Source organism: Sorex fumeus, unplaced genomic scaffold (genome assembly GCF_029834395.1).
Source record: "Sorex fumeus unplaced genomic scaffold, SorFum_2.1 ptg000051l, whole genome shotgun sequence".
Taxonomy (NCBI): Eukaryota; Metazoa; Chordata; class Mammalia; order Eulipotyphla; family Soricidae; genus Sorex; species Sorex fumeus.
Window position 1 is genome coordinate 27,956,646 of NW_026606108.1, and position 19,023 is coordinate 27,975,668.

General features: G+C 35.8%; 1 protein-coding gene across 1 annotated transcript in view; it reads left to right on the forward strand.

Moving 5' to 3' along the window:
• The window catches only part of PRRC1 (proline rich coiled-coil 1), a 232,218-nt gene extending 231,357 nt beyond the window's left edge, over positions 1–861 (forward strand). The window contains exon 11 of the mRNA XM_056124601.1: positions 847–861. The gene's annotated coding sequence lies outside the window, so the exon portion shown is untranslated. The remainder of the gene's footprint in view (positions 1–846) is intronic.
• The last annotated feature ends 18,162 nt before the right edge of the window (positions 862–19,023 follow it).

Below are 19,023 nucleotides of genomic sequence, written 5' to 3' on the forward strand. Positions count from 1 at the left end.
AGTGAATTTTGTTAAATACATTGCTCTATATCAACTAATTGGTGACTACTCCAAATCCACATAAATAACCTTTTATGATCATTCTACTAGCTGTTTAGTGGTAACAGGCAGTATAAAATAAATTGTGGGCCTACTACAGGGGCAAGCTTGAAGGAGTGGTTGGGAAAATGGAGACAATGAGGGAGCGGTGGTGACCAGTAGTGGTGGAACTGCTGTTGAAATATTAAATGCCTATAACAAATCATCATGAACAAATTTGCAAACTATGGTGTTTGAATAAAGTGGAGGGGAAAATGTCACAGTACCAGATATATGTGATGAAAATGGGTTTGTATTTAAATTCCCAGATAAAATCTTAGGGTTTTCTTTTCTTTTATCTCTTTCCAAATTTTAGTTCTCTAGTCTCATTTAGAGGAAAATGTAGATGTCCCAAGAACAATAAAAATTCTATTGTATCATTAAAGAATTATATAAGGTAGATAATGCAGTTAAAATTATGAGTGTTATAAAATTATAAATTAAAATTATCTGTACAATGAGGAAAAAAGTTTTGAGGAAAGACAGACATTTCACTTGAATAGTGTGTTTGTACTCCTGCCAAACACTGGAAAGGCTAATATGTTTAATTATTACTTTCTATTGAAAGAAACGTAAAGAATTTTTCTAGTTTTTCTCTTAATCCTGAAGAAAGCGCTATGTACAAAACAGGTTTCATAAGTGAAATACATTTGCTCATTCTAATTAGTTTTCTCTTGTGGCTAATAGAATTTTGAAGAGATTTTCCCCCTCGATTATGATAAACAATGGTTTGTACTGTTTATGCCAAGTTACCATGGTTACTCTGAGGTCATGGCTTTTGACCTTTAAAGTGAGCTAGCCAAAGATCCCTCACTCTTAAATCTATTTTGTTACAGAAATTATTAAAAGAAAGTGATTTCAAATACTACTTTTTCTTATGTATTCGTGGTACATCTAAATATAAACATGAGACTAATATACTCAATGCTTTTTTTCAGCTTCATTCCATGATTGAATACTAATTTACTGCTTGGCACGTCATGGAATGAATAAAAATAAACAAGGCATGGTCCTTGCTCTATATGATGGTGCCACTAATAATGAAAAATGTAGATAGACAAAAATCTACACTGCATCATGAAAGGGAATGCAGCCTATGATAGGCAAATACCTAAAAACTGCCATGCAAAGATGCAAGAAAGACTTTTGATTGTTAAGATCTAAAGAACATGAAAAGGTGGGAGCACTTGGGTTAGTGTGAAGAATGGGTAAGATAGAGAGCATTTAACAAATAGAAGAGCATTCTACTGTGTGGGCACAATCAACAAAGAACACACACACACATACGAGGTTCAAACCCCAGCACCACATATAAAGTTCTCCCATAAGGGTAAAGTGATGTACCCTGAACTTTTGAAAAACTGGGAAACAACTTTGCTAGGTTTTTATTCCTTTAGATATGATGCGAGAAAAATAACCACATCTCTTAGAATCCCAGTATATTCTTTCCACAAAATATAAATTCAATTTTATCAATAGTCACTAATTGTTTTTGAATACTTTTAAATGGTTTTAATTTTTTTTGAAAAGTGAGACATGCAGAATAATACAGAAATAAAACATTGTGTTGGGGAGATTGTAAAATAGAAATAACAGAGGTAAAAATAAGACTTATCGGTTGTTAATAAAAATGTATTTAAGACTGGAGGTTTATTACCATACCGTCATGAATTCATTCATTCATCCCATTATTTATTTGGCAGCCCTAACCTCTACAAGACTGGAAGGATAAGGTAACAAAATAACAGGAAGCAGTCCATTTCTTCAAAGCCTATATTTTCACTTATAAAGAGTCCCTGTAGACATAATCAGCAAGCAAATTGTATAATATGGTAGAAAGTGTAAAGTTCTACAGAGAAAAATTAAGCAAGGTGATGAGGATGGATAGAAAGGAGATGGTAATTCCATGTTTAAACAGTGTCAGATACTGTCTATATTCTGAAGTTATAGTCAAGAATATACTGTTTGCAAGGATAAGTTCTGAGACCGAAAAAGAGTCATTATAGCTTGAGCAACTTGGAAGGGTAATGTCCTCAGCAGTGCCTGAGATGAGAAAGATGCAAGTAAAGCAGATTTGAGGGTTAAAATCAGGAGGTAGGTATTGGAAATGCTGTAACTGAAATATTTATTCACATTCTGGACAAGAAGGCACTTTGAATAGATCGAGAAGCAGAGAGAGAGGACTAGACAGGAGACAAGTATTTGGGAATGATATTAAAAGGGATAAGGTTAGATGAGATCACCAAGTAACTGAATATGAATCGAAAAGAGTAAATCAGAGCCTCAAGTATGTGAAGGCTAAAAGTTCAGGGGGATAAAATCTTCCAAAAAAAATTTGTTTTTCCAAGGAACAGCAAGTACATAGGAAAGAAACCTGGGACCAGAAGATACCTTGGAAGCCAAGGGTAGAAAGTATTTCAAGGACAGATGTGTTATGTCAAATGAAGGCTGTTAAATTAGGTGTGTTGTGGAAAATATCCACTGAATGTAGAGATCACTGGTAAATTTGGTAAGTATATTTCTATGTAACATACTATAGAAATTTTGTATTTTGAAGACCACCAGGGCCCAGTCAAGGCCATGCTGGGACCACTCTCCACACACTTGGATGAGCCTCACGCATAAAAGAACTGGCAGAGGAACCCAGGTCTGTGGGACTCGGGGCTGAGATCTCCAAGCCTGCACGGTTTGGGACTGGACCTGCCAGTAACTAGACAGTTACACCCACCAACTGCCGTGTAACTCCAACAACGGCCAGGATCCAGAGATTATCACACTCAGCTCCCGGTAGCGTGCGGACGCGGCCACGCGACATCTTATCATCTCATCCTAATTTGGTCAAACTGTCAGGCTACCAAATGTAACCTACCCACACGGCAGAGTCTGGCAAACTCCCCGTGGTATACCCAATATGCCAAATACCAGTAACAATGATGGGTCTCATTCTCCTAACCCTGAAAAAGCTTTGAATATGGCACTTTTAAAAAAAATCTCAGGGCTAGGATGAAGAAGACGTTACTGGCACCTGCTCGAGGCAATCGACGAACAACAGGGTGGTCGTGATCGTGATCGTGATTTCTATGTAAAGCTACCGAGAGTATCCCACCCTCATGGCAGAGCCTGCAAGCTCCCTGTGGTGTACTCGATATGCCAAAGACAGTAACAACAAATCTCACAATGGAGACGTTACTGGTGCCTGCTCGAGCAAATCAATGCAATGGGAGGACAGTCCTACAGTGCTATATATTTCTGTTTAATGGTACCTCTGGGAGTTTGAATAGAGAGGCCTTAATTTAAAAAAAAAGAGGAAATGAATTGAAAGCAAAGAAAACACATTCAGAATAAGGCATTGATTTTTAAAAAATGAGTCGAGTATATTCCTTTACCTACTTTCAACATGATAACCTTTCAGCATCTGTATTGGAAACCACAATGCCTAAAAAGAGAGAGAGAGAGAAAGAGAAAAGAGAAGTGCCTGCCATAGAGACAAGCTGGGATGGGGGGGGGGGTGGCTTGGAGGGGTGGGAGGGGAAACTGTGGACACTGGTGCTGGGAAATTACAGTTGTGGAGAGATGGATGTCAGAACATTGTATGACTGAAACACAATCATGAACAGCTTTGTAAAATAATAAATAAATAAAAAGTAAAAGGTAAAACTTGAAAAAATGAGCCAAGATTATCAAAGATGAAATTAAATAGCATGTCTGTAAACTATTTAGTGATTCAGGAAAGACAGAAAGAGAAGGAGAGAGGGAGAGATGGAGAGAGAGAGAGAGAGAGAGAGAGAGAGAGAGAGAGAGAAGAGATAAGAGTCTGATAGAGAGAGAGAGAGAGAGGAGATAAGAGTCTGATGCTTCAGGGATGATATGCTTTTGTCCCTCTTTTTAGTTGAAATAAGAAAATAAGAGAGTGTACAGGTTTTTGGTACAGATTGTACTGTTCAGACTATGTATTCTCAAGAGAATCTTTAAAGCTATTTTATCTTTTTCAAGTAAAGTTTACATTCCATAGTTTTTATTTCCTTTAGAAATGTCCAGAAATTGACATTTGGAGGAAATGCTTTAGAAAATTTATCTTCAGTATTACCACAAAGTAGGATTGTGTGTGTGTATGTGTGTGTGTGTGTGACATGTGTGTGTGTGGGTATACACACGTTCATATGTGTGTGCAAGTATGCCTGCACAAATGAAGTTTCTGAAATTATAAACTCCTTATTTTAGGAATCCTGGAACTTCTAAGAGTTCAACTTCAAAAAGATGGAGAAGGAGGAGCAAAAGATTGGTATGAAAAAATTATTTTATAAAAGGCACTATAGCTATTCAATTAGTGAAATTTTCCTAAAGTTTTTTTCTTTTCATATTTACTAGAAAACTTTGGGAAGTCATTTGGGGAAGCTTTATTTCCCCAAGTAAAAATAAGTTACCTTGGCAGTACCAACTAAAGGGTATCATTAATAGGGAGGATGACAGAGGTGTGTGTGTGGGTGGGGTGGGGGAGAGAGACAGGCCTTTTCTTTTTATCAGAATTACATACTCCACACTGATCTTAATGGATCCCCCAGACTAGAAATTCTGGATTGCTTCAACGTATTTGCTTGTGTAGGAAGAAATCCTGAAATTCAGTCTAATACAGATTGGGTAAATAAAATTATTCATAGAGTTTGTAAAATCATGTTACGTTTTTTTTCCTCTTCCTTTTTCTTCTTTTCCTCCTCCTTTTTCTCCTTAATTTCCTCCTGCTTCTCCTTTTTCTCCTTTCTTCTGTGCCGGGGATCCAGTGCTGGGCCTCAGATGTGCAAAGCAAATGTTTTATCACTGAGCTATATCCCTGGCCTAGAAGTGGTTTAAATCGTGACCTATTCGAGATATTTCCAGTTCATTATCTTGAAGTCAACTGATGACACACCTAGTTTTGACCTTTGAGGTGGTCTTACTTGTGGGAACTATTAGAGTGAATTATTATTTCTATGTGTCCTGGGAAAAATTTCAGGTGCAAAAAAGTTTCTTGGCTATTATTATGAAGTAAAACAAATGAACTAAGTTCCAAGCATAGCTTAGATGAGGGCAGATTTCATTCATTCCTCTGAACATTTTAACATCAGATGGGGTGATTTCTAGCACCATCACTATTAAGCTATTACTTCCCTTTATTTTTATAAAGAACTCCTCCTTATGCTTCTACCTCCCCTTCTTCTTTCTTTTTTCCTGCTTTCCTTTTCCCTCCTCCTCTCCCTCTGACTTCCTCTTCCTTTTCCCCTTCTTTCTCTTCTTCTTCCTCTCTTCTCACTTTAGAAATGAATAAACTGATTCAGGGAGTTGAAGGAAGATTCGAACTACTAAGTGATCAAATAATGTTTATTTGATTAGAGGAACATTAGGGGAACATCCAGTGAGGCATTATTTAGATCCATTTCTTCAGCAGTTGGTTGTTCCCGGGGATCTGGACTTTATTCCTACAAGGCCTGTTGGAAAATTAAAATGTTATTTGAGGAGGCCAGGGAGACAGCACTACAAGCTGTATGTATGATTTGCATGAAGGAGGTCTGGGTACAATCCTCAGAATTGCATGATCCAAGAGTACTGCTAGGAACTATCCCTGAGTACCTAGTCAGGAAGTAGCCCCTGAGTATTGCTGCACATGGCCCTCAAACAAAAATTATGCTAGTTGCACTGCAACTTATACCCAATCTAATGTCCTCTTACAGAAAACAGTGCACATAAATAACCTCATTTGAAATGGTTTAGGAAATCAATCTGATGCAACGCGACTTGACCTGCCCTGGATACCGGGTTCAGAATTTCTGCCTCTGCACTTGTTCTGAGAACTATGCCACATTGGAATGAACGAAGTCAAACACTGATGAGATTGCTTGTAGAGAGGCACATTTCAGAAGTGAGAATGTGGCTATGAATTAATTAATGTTGAGATATGTATGAAAGATTGCATTCATTGTGCAAAACTAGGCTTATTATAGAAGCTCATAATCTATTATCTTACAAATTGTAATGCAGTGATGACTTCATTAGAGAATAATTATTGTAAGTGCTAAGAGTGTAAAAGAACTTTTTTATTTAATTTGTAAGGTCAAATTTATAGTTCACTATGGAAGACTTCTATAATTCACTCTAGAAGCTTTACAAAAAAATAAAAGCTTAAAGTTGCTAAAATTTTTTATATTTGATAAACCAGAGAAGGCAAGCAATGCCTAACTAATTGTGATATGCTCCTTATAAAAATGCTATATTATAGCAAGTACTAGAAAAACAAAATTCATGTGCTGTAATATAGCACTGTTTCTTCAGAAAGCATATCTCAAAAGGGTTAGTGTGCCTCATATATGGACATCCAGGTACATTCCAGCAGAGTGTGTTTCCCTAGATACCTAGAGAAAAGATCATCAAGCAAACTTAGAAGCTAGGAGTGGCCTTTGAACCTCACTGCATGTTACCTTTCCCCAAAATTATTACACGTTTCTAATATTTTGATTTTAAAGTGACTTTCAGATTATTCTTCATCTTAATAGCAAGCTTTCAAACCATATAGATTAATGACTGTTAATCTATCAGTTTTATTCTAAATGAATATTTTGAGTCATTTAAAGGAAACATCCCTATTTATTTTTAGAGATCAATAGAGTTTTAGAGTATGGTATCAGTTATCAGTGAGTCAGTTGTTGGAAACTGGTATTTTTAGCAAAACTCATAATGAAAGCAGCTCTCAAATAACATTTCCTTCAACATAAATCAGGTTATTTTCTCATCAGCACTGTATAGACCCACCTCAAAGACCTGTATTTCTATCTATATTTAAATATAAAGATGTATACTGGGAACATTGGTGGTGGAGAATGGGCACTGGTGGAGGGATGGATCATTGTATGACTGAAACGTAATCACAAAAGTTTATAGGTCTGTAACTGTATCTCATGGTGATCCATTAAAATATATATATATATATATAGAGAGAGAGAGAGAGAGAGAGAGAGAGAGACTTATTTTTACTGTGTTTTGCCATATTGAATACGTCACGACTAGCTTGCCAGGCTTTGCTGTGCGGGCAAGATACTTCAGTAGCTTGCTGGGCTCTCCAAGAGGGGCGGAGGAATCGAACCCGGCTCGGCCAGGCTGGCTGCGTGCAAGGCAAATGCCCTAACGCTGTGTTATCACTCCAGCCCTTATTTAACATGCCAAACACAGTAACAACAAGTCTCACAATGGAGACGTTACTGGGCCCGCTGGAGCAAATTGATGAACAATGGGAGGACAGTATATATATATAGTTCTAGCTAGGACGTAAGCTATTTTTTTTTGCCACACTAGTAGTAAGAAATTATACCTCAGAAAGTTTTTAGGCTTCCCTAAATTTTTTTTCATTCTCCTTTTCCCTCTCTCCCCTCTTCCCTGCCAAATTACAAATTTAAAATGGATGTGAAACTACCACTATAATCAAGATAATGAAATGACCCATAACCCCAGAGATTTTTCATACTCCTTTGTAATTGTTCTTATCTAGTTTTCTCCACCTGTACAGCTCTATTTTTCCAAGGTTACATTAATATTCTTCATATCATTGTACATTATTTTGCATTTCCTTGGGCCTTACAAGGTGTAGTAGTTCTCATTTCAACTGTATTTTTAATTAGTATTTTTTGAGTCTTTGTTCATGTGTTTTACCATCCTTATATTTCATTTGATGAAGTATCTATTGAAATTTTTCTCCATTTTTAACTTCACTTCTTAATTTCTTTTTATTTTATTGAGAGCTGTTTATATATTCTAGACATAATCAATTTTTCAGAGGTGTTTTGCAAATATTTCTTTTACAGATGTGCTTTTCCACAGCAATCTCCAACATGACCTTTTCATTATGACTTAATAGATAAGGTCATGATCTAATAATGAGGTTCTCTGAACAGAAATTTCAAAATTCAAAACAGTCATTGTTTTGACACTGAGGGCAAGACAAAAGACATGAAAGAAGCTGCCAGTTGAATTGCCGTTCAGGGACATCTTTTTTTTAATTAAAACTATAAGAAATTTAGTGAATGTGTATTTACAAATTTTAAGATACACAATGATTTCATTTTCTAAAACATGATAATATTCAGAAAGTTAATCTAAAAATTAACTTATTTTCCTTATAAAGGTGCCAGAAATATGAAACCAGTAGGTAAATAAATTAATTTGGGAGGAGTGAATTTTTATCTGGACAGGCAATGGGAGGAAATATAGCAAGTAACTTGCTGAGAAGATGCAAGCACCACTTTGCTCCTGGTTAGGTGCTCAAAGTCACATGGACAAGATCATCTTCAAAAGCTGGGGAAGTAAAATCCCATTATGTACTTTGGAGACTCAGAATAAGAAACTTTCTCTGGACAGAAAGGTATAGCAATATAAAGGTATATTTAAAAAAATGAATTGAGCCTAAGTGAAGAAAGTCCTGAAGATACAAAATAAAGACTAAGACTAGCATTAGCTCTCATGATTTCTTATTTTAATAAGCTCTATTTAACTTGAGAACAAAGGTCATAAAAAGAAGTCTTTGCGATTTAAAATGTGATTGAAGTGTTAGAAGTGTTCTTCCGAAAAATAATTCTTCACAAGTAGCTGAGCAAGATGACCTATTTTATTTTAAATTTTTATGATAGCATAAACATATGAGAAGCAAAAGGTGCTGTTTTCATATGCAAACGTGTTTCTTTATTTTAAAAGATATCAACAGGCAAAGAAATTTAGAAAACTTGTGGCACTGAAATAGATTGCCTACAGAAAGAACATCTTTAGAATTTCCCCAAGAGACATCAGTGACTCAAAGGACCAATATAAACTGAAGTACCTGAGTGTTTTCAAATTTGTTTCACTAGATAACCCCTTCAAATGGCAAAAAGTTCCAAACAATTGACATTATCTTGGGACTGGAGCAAAAACATAGCCGGTAGGGTGGTTGCCTTGCACGCAGCCAACATGGCTGACCCGAGTTCGATTCCTCCGCCCCCTCTTGGGGAGCCTGGCAAGTTACCGAGAGCATCTTGTCCTAAGGGCAAAGCCTGGCAAGCTACTACCTGTGACGTGTTTAATATGCCAAACACAGTAACAACAAAGTCTCACAATGGAGACATTACTAGGCCCGCTCGAGCAAATCGATGAACAATGGGAGGACAGTGACAGTGGATAGTGATAGTGACATTATCTGAGAAATGCAGGCTAATTTGTGCTGGGCTGTGCTTACACAATTCTTTGGTTTTTCAGTAGGTTGGGAACTTTGAGTAGTTCGGGTGTATAAAGGGAAGGAAAGTATAAGATGTAAAAAGGAAACAAATTCAATGTGCATATGCTTCACAGAATTAAAAATTAAAGTCCTTGTACAACGTGTTCACCTTCTAAAACCTAAGGTGAGGTAAGGGGGGAGACAGGACTCGGGGGAATGTGTGGGGGAGATCTGGTCAGGTCTGGCCTCCAGAGCACACTCGTATTTCTCTGCTCTAAGAAAATAATTTCCCAAACCCCTCCAAATTAAAACAATTATTCAATCTAGCTTTCCCTCAAGGAGTAATTTTCCCTTACAGGAGATGCTCTGCATGTTTGCGAAGAAGTTGGAAGGGAATGAGGTGACTTAGAAGTAAAAAACCCGGGGAAGGAACTTGACCTCTGGCTGCCTCGAGTCTCATCGGGCAGATTGGATAACACTGGTTTAATTTGTTTTGATGGTCTTGTTAAACTGAAATTTGCTGGTGGGAATAACAGTCCCAGAATTTTATGTCAATAACTGAATTGTTTTTGTTAGATCAGGTATCAGAGGTAATCAGTCATTTCAATGTCCAATAACTTGAATCACTGTGATGTGTTATCTTTTCTTCATGAAGTTCAGAGAATTTCTTCAAGTTTTGGTTATAATTTTCTGTTTCAAAGTTGATTCCTTGAACAAAGATATATATTAATATACAAAGATATATACTAGTACATATATTAATTGGTATATATATATATTAGTGTATATATATGTGTGTTCCAATTGTAAGAAAGTTTACAATACTTGCTGTTATTTTAACCCATTTAAGGAACAGTTGTAAATATTCAAGATAAGTAAGATAAGTAATAGAAAGTATTTCTAACCTATTAAGATTCTTAATATAGTAATATTTCATGTAAATAGAAAATGGAAAAACGATATAATTTACAAAGAGAACAAATACATATTTAATAAGAAGTCTGAACTTGGAGCTTTGAAACAAAGTATCCAAACTCAAAAGAAAGCAAATAAAAGATTTTTAAAAGAGGTTTTGGTTTTTGCAGATGCAATGTCCCTACCTCAGAGCTTGCTTGGGGTGTGCAGATGAGCTCCAGTACTGCCCATACCTCCACGCTGCGATCCCTGGATCAAACCAAGGATGGCAAAAACAGCAAAGGGAAGGGCGAGAGAAAAACATTTAAAAACTTATTATCATCTTACCCCAGAAAGATATCTACCATCTCATTATGAAATCAGAGTCATAGTGAGTTATCGTCACCTCAAACCTAGGAGAATGGTTTTTATTTCAAACAAAAGAAACAAGGGCTGGAGAAGAGGACACATTTTTGTGCTTGGGAACAAAAATTTATGCAACAAATGCGGCAAGCATTATGCTGAGTCCTCAAAAAATTGAAAATAGAAATTCCATACAATTCAGCTATTTCACATCAGGTATTTATTTGAAAAATACACAAAGTGGTAATTTGAAGAGATGGCTTCATTCCTCTGTTTACTGACACATTATTTATAGCAGTCAACATCTTCAATCTAGTGGTTTTCAACCTTTTTTTTTAACCTGAAGCCTGACACTGGCCCAGGGATGAGTGGTTGAAATCCAGTTTGCAAACAACCTGAGTGTCTAAGAGAAAAGACTGGATAAAGGATATGTGGTACTTATACTCAGTGGAACAGCACTCAGGTATTTAAAAAAAAATATTTCATTTTGTTGTTTGCAACAATAAGAACAGATCTGGAGGGTATTATACTTTGTGAAAGACACCAAAGAGAGAAAAATAATTTTACACTATGATTCCTCTTATATGTAACATGTTGAGAAAGCAAACAAAATTGATAATAATAATAATAAACTTTTAAACTAGAAGACCAAATTAGTGCTGTTACCAGTCATTTCCCTTACCAGAAGGAAAGGGGGGCAATGGAGAAAGTGGGTAAAAATCAGATAAAACGGGTCAATTATTTGGTGATAAAGAGAACTGGGTCTTAATGATGAACTATGGCAGCATGTGTGTGTGTGTGTGTTTGTGTGTGTGCATGTGCCTGTACGTATGTGTATGTGATAATTTTCAATGATATCTACCTGAAGGGTATATATAATAATAATGCAATGTAATTTTAATTAAAAATGTTAATTATAGGAAAAGATAACCTATCATTATCCAAAAAACAGACATTATCTATGACATGTTAGTTATTAAATTATCTTGAAAATTAAGCCTATATGATACGTACAGTGTGAATCAATGCATCTGACAAGTACACACAAGTTTAGCAAGTACTGTACCAAATGTATCTTGGCTGGCCTTCCATGACAAAGTCATGGACTGGGGATTTAAACAACAGACATTTTCACAATTTAGGTTACTACGAAGCAAGATGTCAACCAGTATGGTTAAATTCTGGCTGGCAGATTATGTTGCTCTATCTTCACATGGTGTTGGGTGGAAGAGGGTGGGGGAAGGGGGCAGGAAAAGAGAAGTGGGAGGAAGTTGGGGAAGAAAAGAAAGGGAGAAAAGGTGGGAAAAGAAAAGAGCTCTTTGGTTTCTTTTGTGAACATAAATCCCATCATAGGACCCGATTCTGATGACTCTCTAAACTTAATCACCCCCAAAGGCTCCCCCAACTTCAATTCTATCACTTTGGGTGTAACAGAGTCAGCATATGAATTTGAGAGACCAAATGAACACATTCAATCACTGCATGGCATGTGATAGTTTCTGAGTGGTGGGAGTCAGAATAATTTTTAATTTTATTTTTATGCCATTTAAAGTGCCTGGATTTCAAAAATATGTATCAATGACCAATGGCACAGAGATATTGCTCATTATACACATCCTTTCTTCTTATCCTCTTTATATTGAAGCCCATTTTTCTGATATCTTTCCTTTTCTTTTATCAATGTTTATCATTATATGAACCTCTGAAGAGTGGGGAATTTAATTCATGTTTATTCTTCAGGGCTTGGCTCTGGGGGTTACATATAAGCGACACTCAATGGATATGTGTGATTTGCATGCATTTGCTGTTGGACAGTTGGCCACATGTTCTTCAGTTAGGAAATAAAATGCTCTAGGGTCATAAACTTAATGCAAATAAAAATGAAATTGTGAGATAGTTAAAAATTAAATATGGCTTAGAAACATTTAGAAAGGAATAAGTCTTGTTTTCCTTGCCTCAGATGCCTAAGGAAAACATTATAATTCTAGAAGAACCAGCTTTCCCTAGAGACTCTTACCACTTGGTCTTTAAAATAGAAATATCTACATCACCAGAGACTATATTCTGAATCCTATTAGTTTTTCTTATTCTGAATAAAGTAGTATTTGGCCTTTTTGTCTCCCAATATGTTCTTACATTCTTTTCTGGTAGTCATTACTGAAAACCTGAAAAAAAGTCTCCCATCCTAATCTTCTACATGGCTGCTTAACACATAATTCTGAGATTCAAGTAGTCCAGTCTCAGAACTAATTTATTATTAAAAGAACAATCTGGTAATTTTCAAATTACTCATCTGCTTAACTCTTAGTATTCTGGGAACATAATCATTATTTCTTAGCATCTAGATAAAATGAACATAACTACATTTACATTTTTTTAAATCATTTTCAAATAATTTGCACAAAACAGGGTATAATTTTAGAAAAAAATTATATTTTAGAGTTTGAATGTACCAAATTTCTTGGTATCAAGTAAGAGTTTTGGCAAATAAACATCATTACACTATATATAAGAATTGTGGACAGGCAATGTAGCTCAGTGGTAGAGCACTTGCCTTGCATGTGACACCCTGGGTTTGATCCCTGGCACAACTAAAAATGAAGAAAAGATGCAAGAATACTGTCTCACACACACACAAAATTTGTCACACATCATCTTAGCCAAACAGCAAAGTCCAAGTTCTTATCAAAAAATATTTGTGATATAATCTGCCCTCCTGGGAATATTTCTGGGGTCTTTTGTTTTTTTTTTTTGTTTTCATTGAATTTTTCTTTTGTCCTTACTCATTGATTTATAAGCTTGAGGAAATGCATCTAAGTCTCTAGGAAGTCATAATGAAAGGATTCAGTGTTTTTCACTTACACAGTTAATTCCATTATTAATATATCTAGAGCAGAACTTTCTAACAAACATATTGCAAGTTAAATGCAATTTAGAATTCTTAGTAATAACATCAGAAAGTTAAAGTAAATAGCTGGACATAATCTTAATAAATTATTTTAAAAGCCTAATATGTCTAAAACATTATTTTAACATGTTGTCAATATTAACTTTTGAAATATTGTACATTTTTGTTAATTTTTCTATGTTTTCAAAATCTTGAGTGTGTTTTATACTTACAACTCAAACTTAACATCTGAACTCAAACTAACCATATTTCACTTATTCAAAGCCACACATGGTTAGTGCCTCCTGCACTGGACAGTTGCCCTTCACATTAATCTTCTGACCCGAGATTGTGAAATCTCCATCTCAATTTTCTCTCTCTGGGCATTAAGGATGAAGGAAAAGCAGGAATTCAGTGATCTCAACTGAGTTTAGTGAAAACTAAAATTGCCTGTAAGAATGGTACATACCTTGAAAGGTCATGTGATACTTTTAGCAACATAATACCCTGAGAGATCATGTACTTTTGGCAACATTTAGATCATGTGATACTTTTGGCAATATAAGATCATGTGCTACTTTTGCCAACATAATACCTTGAAAGATCATATGATGCTTTTGGACAACTTAATTAACTCTAAAGGATGATAATTGATTTTACTATTAGATTATTCTTCCACACAGTACCACAATGTTTCACTCTATTTAAATATTTTTAGTTATAGTTGAGGATAATTGAATAATAAAAATAAATCCTATAATATTTAATAGCAATATATTTTAAATATAAAAATATAAGATCACTAAAGTAAGTAAGAAAGTAAAGGCCCTCCCGTTGATCATCGATTTGCTTGAGCGGGCCCAGTAACGTCTCCATTGTAGACTTTGTTGTTACTGTGTTTGGCATATCAAATACGTCACGGGGAGCTTGCCAGGCTCTGCCGTGCGGGCGAGATACTCTCGGTAGCTTGCCGGGCTCTCCGAGAGGGGCAGAGGAATCGAACTCGGGTCGGCCATGTTGGCTGCATGCAAGGTAAATGCCCTACCGCTGTGCTATTGCTCCAGCCCACTAAAACCCCACAATATTTCTTATATTTATAAATTCCAATGGGTTCATATAATAATTATAAGGTATAATGGGTTCAATGTTCTATTTAAAAATATAGTGTATTTTTGTTTATTTCTTATTGAAAGAACCATGTTTTACAAAGGTATTGATAGCTGAGTCTTAAGCATACAATATGCTAACATCAATTCCACCACCAGTATCAGCTTCCCTCCACCAGTGTTCCCATGCTACCCCACCTTCCACCTGTCACCTTGATAGACTCATTTCAAAGTTTGGTGGTTGTAGTTTAGATCTCTTGTTTTCAGTGTTGTTGAGTTTGTGCTTTGGCAATATTTCAATACTACTCTCCCACAGCACTGGTATACGTGAGGTCACTGACCCATTTCCCCATTACTCTCCTTTCTCCCATCTTAACCCATATTTCTTTCCTTTTCTGTCCTTATCGTCCTTGTATTCTAGGATCAAGGATTATCTTAGCATGCCCATTTTACTACATTTCCACAGATAAGTGAGTTCAACCTATATTTGTCCTTCTTTGGCTTACTTAACGTGGTGTCTTCCAGTTCCAACCAGGTTGTAGCACAATGCATGATTTCACTGTTCCCTTGCAGCTGCATAGCTGCATAGCTGCATAGGTGTATATATATATATATATATATATATATATATATATATATATGTATATATGTATATATATATAACATTTTGACTGGGAGACTTTAAAAGAAGTGGAAATTCACTGCAAAAAAAATCTCTCATCTGTCCTCTGCTTACCTTATCACATTGGAATGTACTATGGAAATTGTTACTAAACTTTTATCTGATCGAAAGGATGCATAACACATTTCTCCTTCAGATCTTAGTAAGAGGGAAGTGTACAAATGCCAGGCTGGGTGAAGCTTTCTCATGGAAAACCAAGTTCAACTAAGGATTTCTTCTCTACATTTTGAGAACACCATTAGAGTATTGAAATTTTTATTGCAGTCAAACTTCTTCCAATTTTTTAAAAAGTTTACTTTCCTAGATCCTAAAAAAATTCACTGGTATAAAAAAAATTACCTTCCCTCTGAATACTGCGTATTATAAAATATTTGTTGTTGGCGATACACAATATAGTAATAATTTATTCCCAAACTAAGTTTGAAAGTGAATTTAGGCAATAAAATTCCATTTTCTCATTCATAACTTGGTCTGCATAAAAATTCTTCTTATCAGCTTGTAAATTTCCTGAAACCCTGAGCTACTGTGGAAGGATTAATATATTCTTGGCAAATATGCCAAAGGACTAAAAAGAATAAACTTGTATGAGAAAATAAACATCTTACAAGTTATTAATACCATCACTAATAGCCCGTCATTCAGAGTACAATCTTTACAAACAGAAAAAGTGTTTGTAATAATATGACATGCCCCACTAAATCAAAATTTCATTTAAAAACATAATGTGGCAAATGTTATCTGTACTATCCATTACACCCCAACATTTTCATCTTGCAAAACTGAAACTCAACACACTCAATATTCACCCCTTTAAGTCCCTATCTCCTTTAAACAAATCAAAATTAAGGCTGGAGATACAGAGGTTAAGGTGCTTGCTTTGCACACAGCCAACCATGTTTTCGCTCCAGGTATCACATACGGTCCTCTAGACAACACCAAGGGTCAGTCCTGAATCAGGACTAGCCCTCAAGCAACAAAGAATGTGACCCAATTCCCTGACAACATGCAAATCAAAGTCAGGGTCAGGGAGAGAGTTCAAAGTGCAGGAATACATGCTCTGTTCCAGGACAATCCTGGGCATTGCATGGTATCTCAATCACAGTCAGAAGAAACACAGAACACAAAGCTATAAGTATTTCCTGAGCATTGCTGGGTATGACTCCAAAATACAAATAAAATATTGTTATAGAAAATTACTTTATTCTTTTTTATTATTTTATTTATTATCTTTTTTCTTATGAAGGAATAGTCTCATTATTAAACTCTTTAATTCTTGTTTCAAGAAGATGGGCTAATCCTCGTTACTATGAAACCTCAATAACAGGACTAGGGTCCCTGGGAAGGTGAGATCTTTGCCCCAACTGTCTAGAAAAAGCAAACATTTTTGTTCCTTTTGAATTTTGAGTTTTTCTATATAAAGAAACATATTTATGCTTATTTAAAATATAGAAAGACTATATTAGATATCCGTAAAACATATAGATCTGTGCATATGTAGTTATTTAGTGCTGAGCACATATGTGTGTAGGAATGTGCATATGCATTGCTTTTTTTTTCTTGTAAGAGAGTTTACAGATTATTGTCAGGTATATTCAAGGAGGACAGTGAGTCATAACATTTTAAGAAATTGAAATCAAAATAGTGGCGGGTTATTTTAGGTCACAATAAATTCTGTAACAATATGAACACAAATTCAGGTCTCCTCTGACCCAGACCTTGTTTTACTATTAACTGACAGGAGATATATACTGTTTACTTGGACCATTTCCTCCTCTTACACTGATTGTCCAGTCTCTATGAACATCTAAAGGAAGGATGGGGAATGTCCAGTCTGTGGGCTGTAAAGACCTGCAAAATCCTACCGTGTGGCCCTAGTGCATGATAGTACAAGCACGGACACTTCTCATTTGCTGTCCTGGTCTGTCTGCCTGTACTGTTTGACCCACACATGATGATATAAATACCCAAAATGACCTTGGCAGTAAAAAGTTTCCCTGCCCTGCCCAAATAATGTATTTGCTATGTGTCATTTGAAATAGAGCTGAAATATTAGAAAACAGGGTAGGACTATATCTTACCTCCTAATAGCTACTGAAATTCTCATCAAAACGGAAAGAACAAGGCCCCCAAAGCACAGAAGAATATATTCTGAGAGAAAAAAAATTAATTACTAAACTTTTGACCTTATTTTGATTTTTACATAAAACTAAATTATTTTTGTATTCAAGAGAAATTCTGTGTTGAAAATCCTGGTAAAGGTATTCTGCTTGTTTTATTACTGCTTATTTCCCCTTTGCTCAGCAGAGTACCTAGAAAATAATGAATCCTTGATAAATATATTTTGAACTTCAATGAATTAAATTTCTTTGAACTAAATTAAAATGAGTTGGCCTTTTGAGAGTTTCAGGTAAGCCCTTTTTAACATTATTTATGAAGTTATCAAATGCCACATGGTCATTTCTCCTCAACTTCCATGTCAATATTTTTTTCTTTTTTACAAATTAAAATCTGGTCCAACAATTCCTTTCAAATACCTTCTCCTTTTATTTCCTTCAGTGATGGTTACAGAAATGGAAAAGCAACTCAATCTTTCATAGGATGAAAGGTTGACCTTTAAAGACTTTTTTTTCTAGGAAAATTGCAACCTGGAACCTTGCTAAAGTAACTGGATATTGAATACAGGATCATCTTGGACTTGGTTCAGGAGAATTCAGGGACCATAATTCTGGAATTATGTTCAATTAATGTCCAAATAGAATGTTCAATTCAAAAGAGATCACCAGGTGGGAGGTGCCTACATTTTTAGATTTTATAAACCAGTCAGAATTTCCATTTCTTAAAATATCTGAGGTTAGCTCCCATAAAGCTGACAAATTTTCCATTTTTTTCTTTTCAGGAAAAAACACTGAAAATAATTTCCCCTATTATCATCATCATCATCATCATCATCATCATCATCTGTTACAGAAACATCCCCCCAAACACCAAAATATATAGAAATATCATAATCTCAAAGCACACCAGCACTGATAAATGGACTAGCATTAAGGAATATCATATAGTCAAACCTCTTTGGTCTGAGGTCACTTCCCCCAACACTTTACATACATTCTCTACCCTTCTCTACTCTGCTTTTACCCAGGATTTGCTAAACCGGCTCTCTTATCATTTGACTTGTGGCTGTATTCTTGAGCCCCAAGAATACACACAGGAGAAGAAAGAGTGAAGGAAGAGGTCCTGCTATTAATTTTATTGGTCCATGCCACTGTTCCCCCATGACCATCACTACTTCCTGGAGACCAGTTGGCAGTGCCTTTTATTCCTCTGCCTCTGCTCACAAGCATGACCTCCTCTCAGTGTGCTTTCTAGATCCAATAATAACACCTTTCCTTTATCTCTCCCTACCACCCATCTCTTCCCGTCAAGATCAAACAAAGCACAATTTGCTTCTAGGGGTTGCCTTACCAAGCTTCGTTTCTGTCCTTGACTGTGATCACATTTTTGTAAATAAATCCTCCATAAATTCTGTATAATCATTCCATTGATCTGGCCTGTTTCAGGAACTTATCACTATATATATATATTTTTTCCTTGCTGGGGATGGGGAAAGGAGTTGGACCATACCCAGGAGTTCTTAGGAGCTATTCCTGGTTCTGTGCTTAGGAGAGTCCCCTTGGCAGGGTTCTGGAGACTATGCTGTGCCAGGCATTTAAACTGAGGTTGGCACACAGCACATACAATGCCAGCACCTTACCTCTTGTACTAATTCTCCAGTCCCCTATATTCTTCATATAAAGATGAAAAA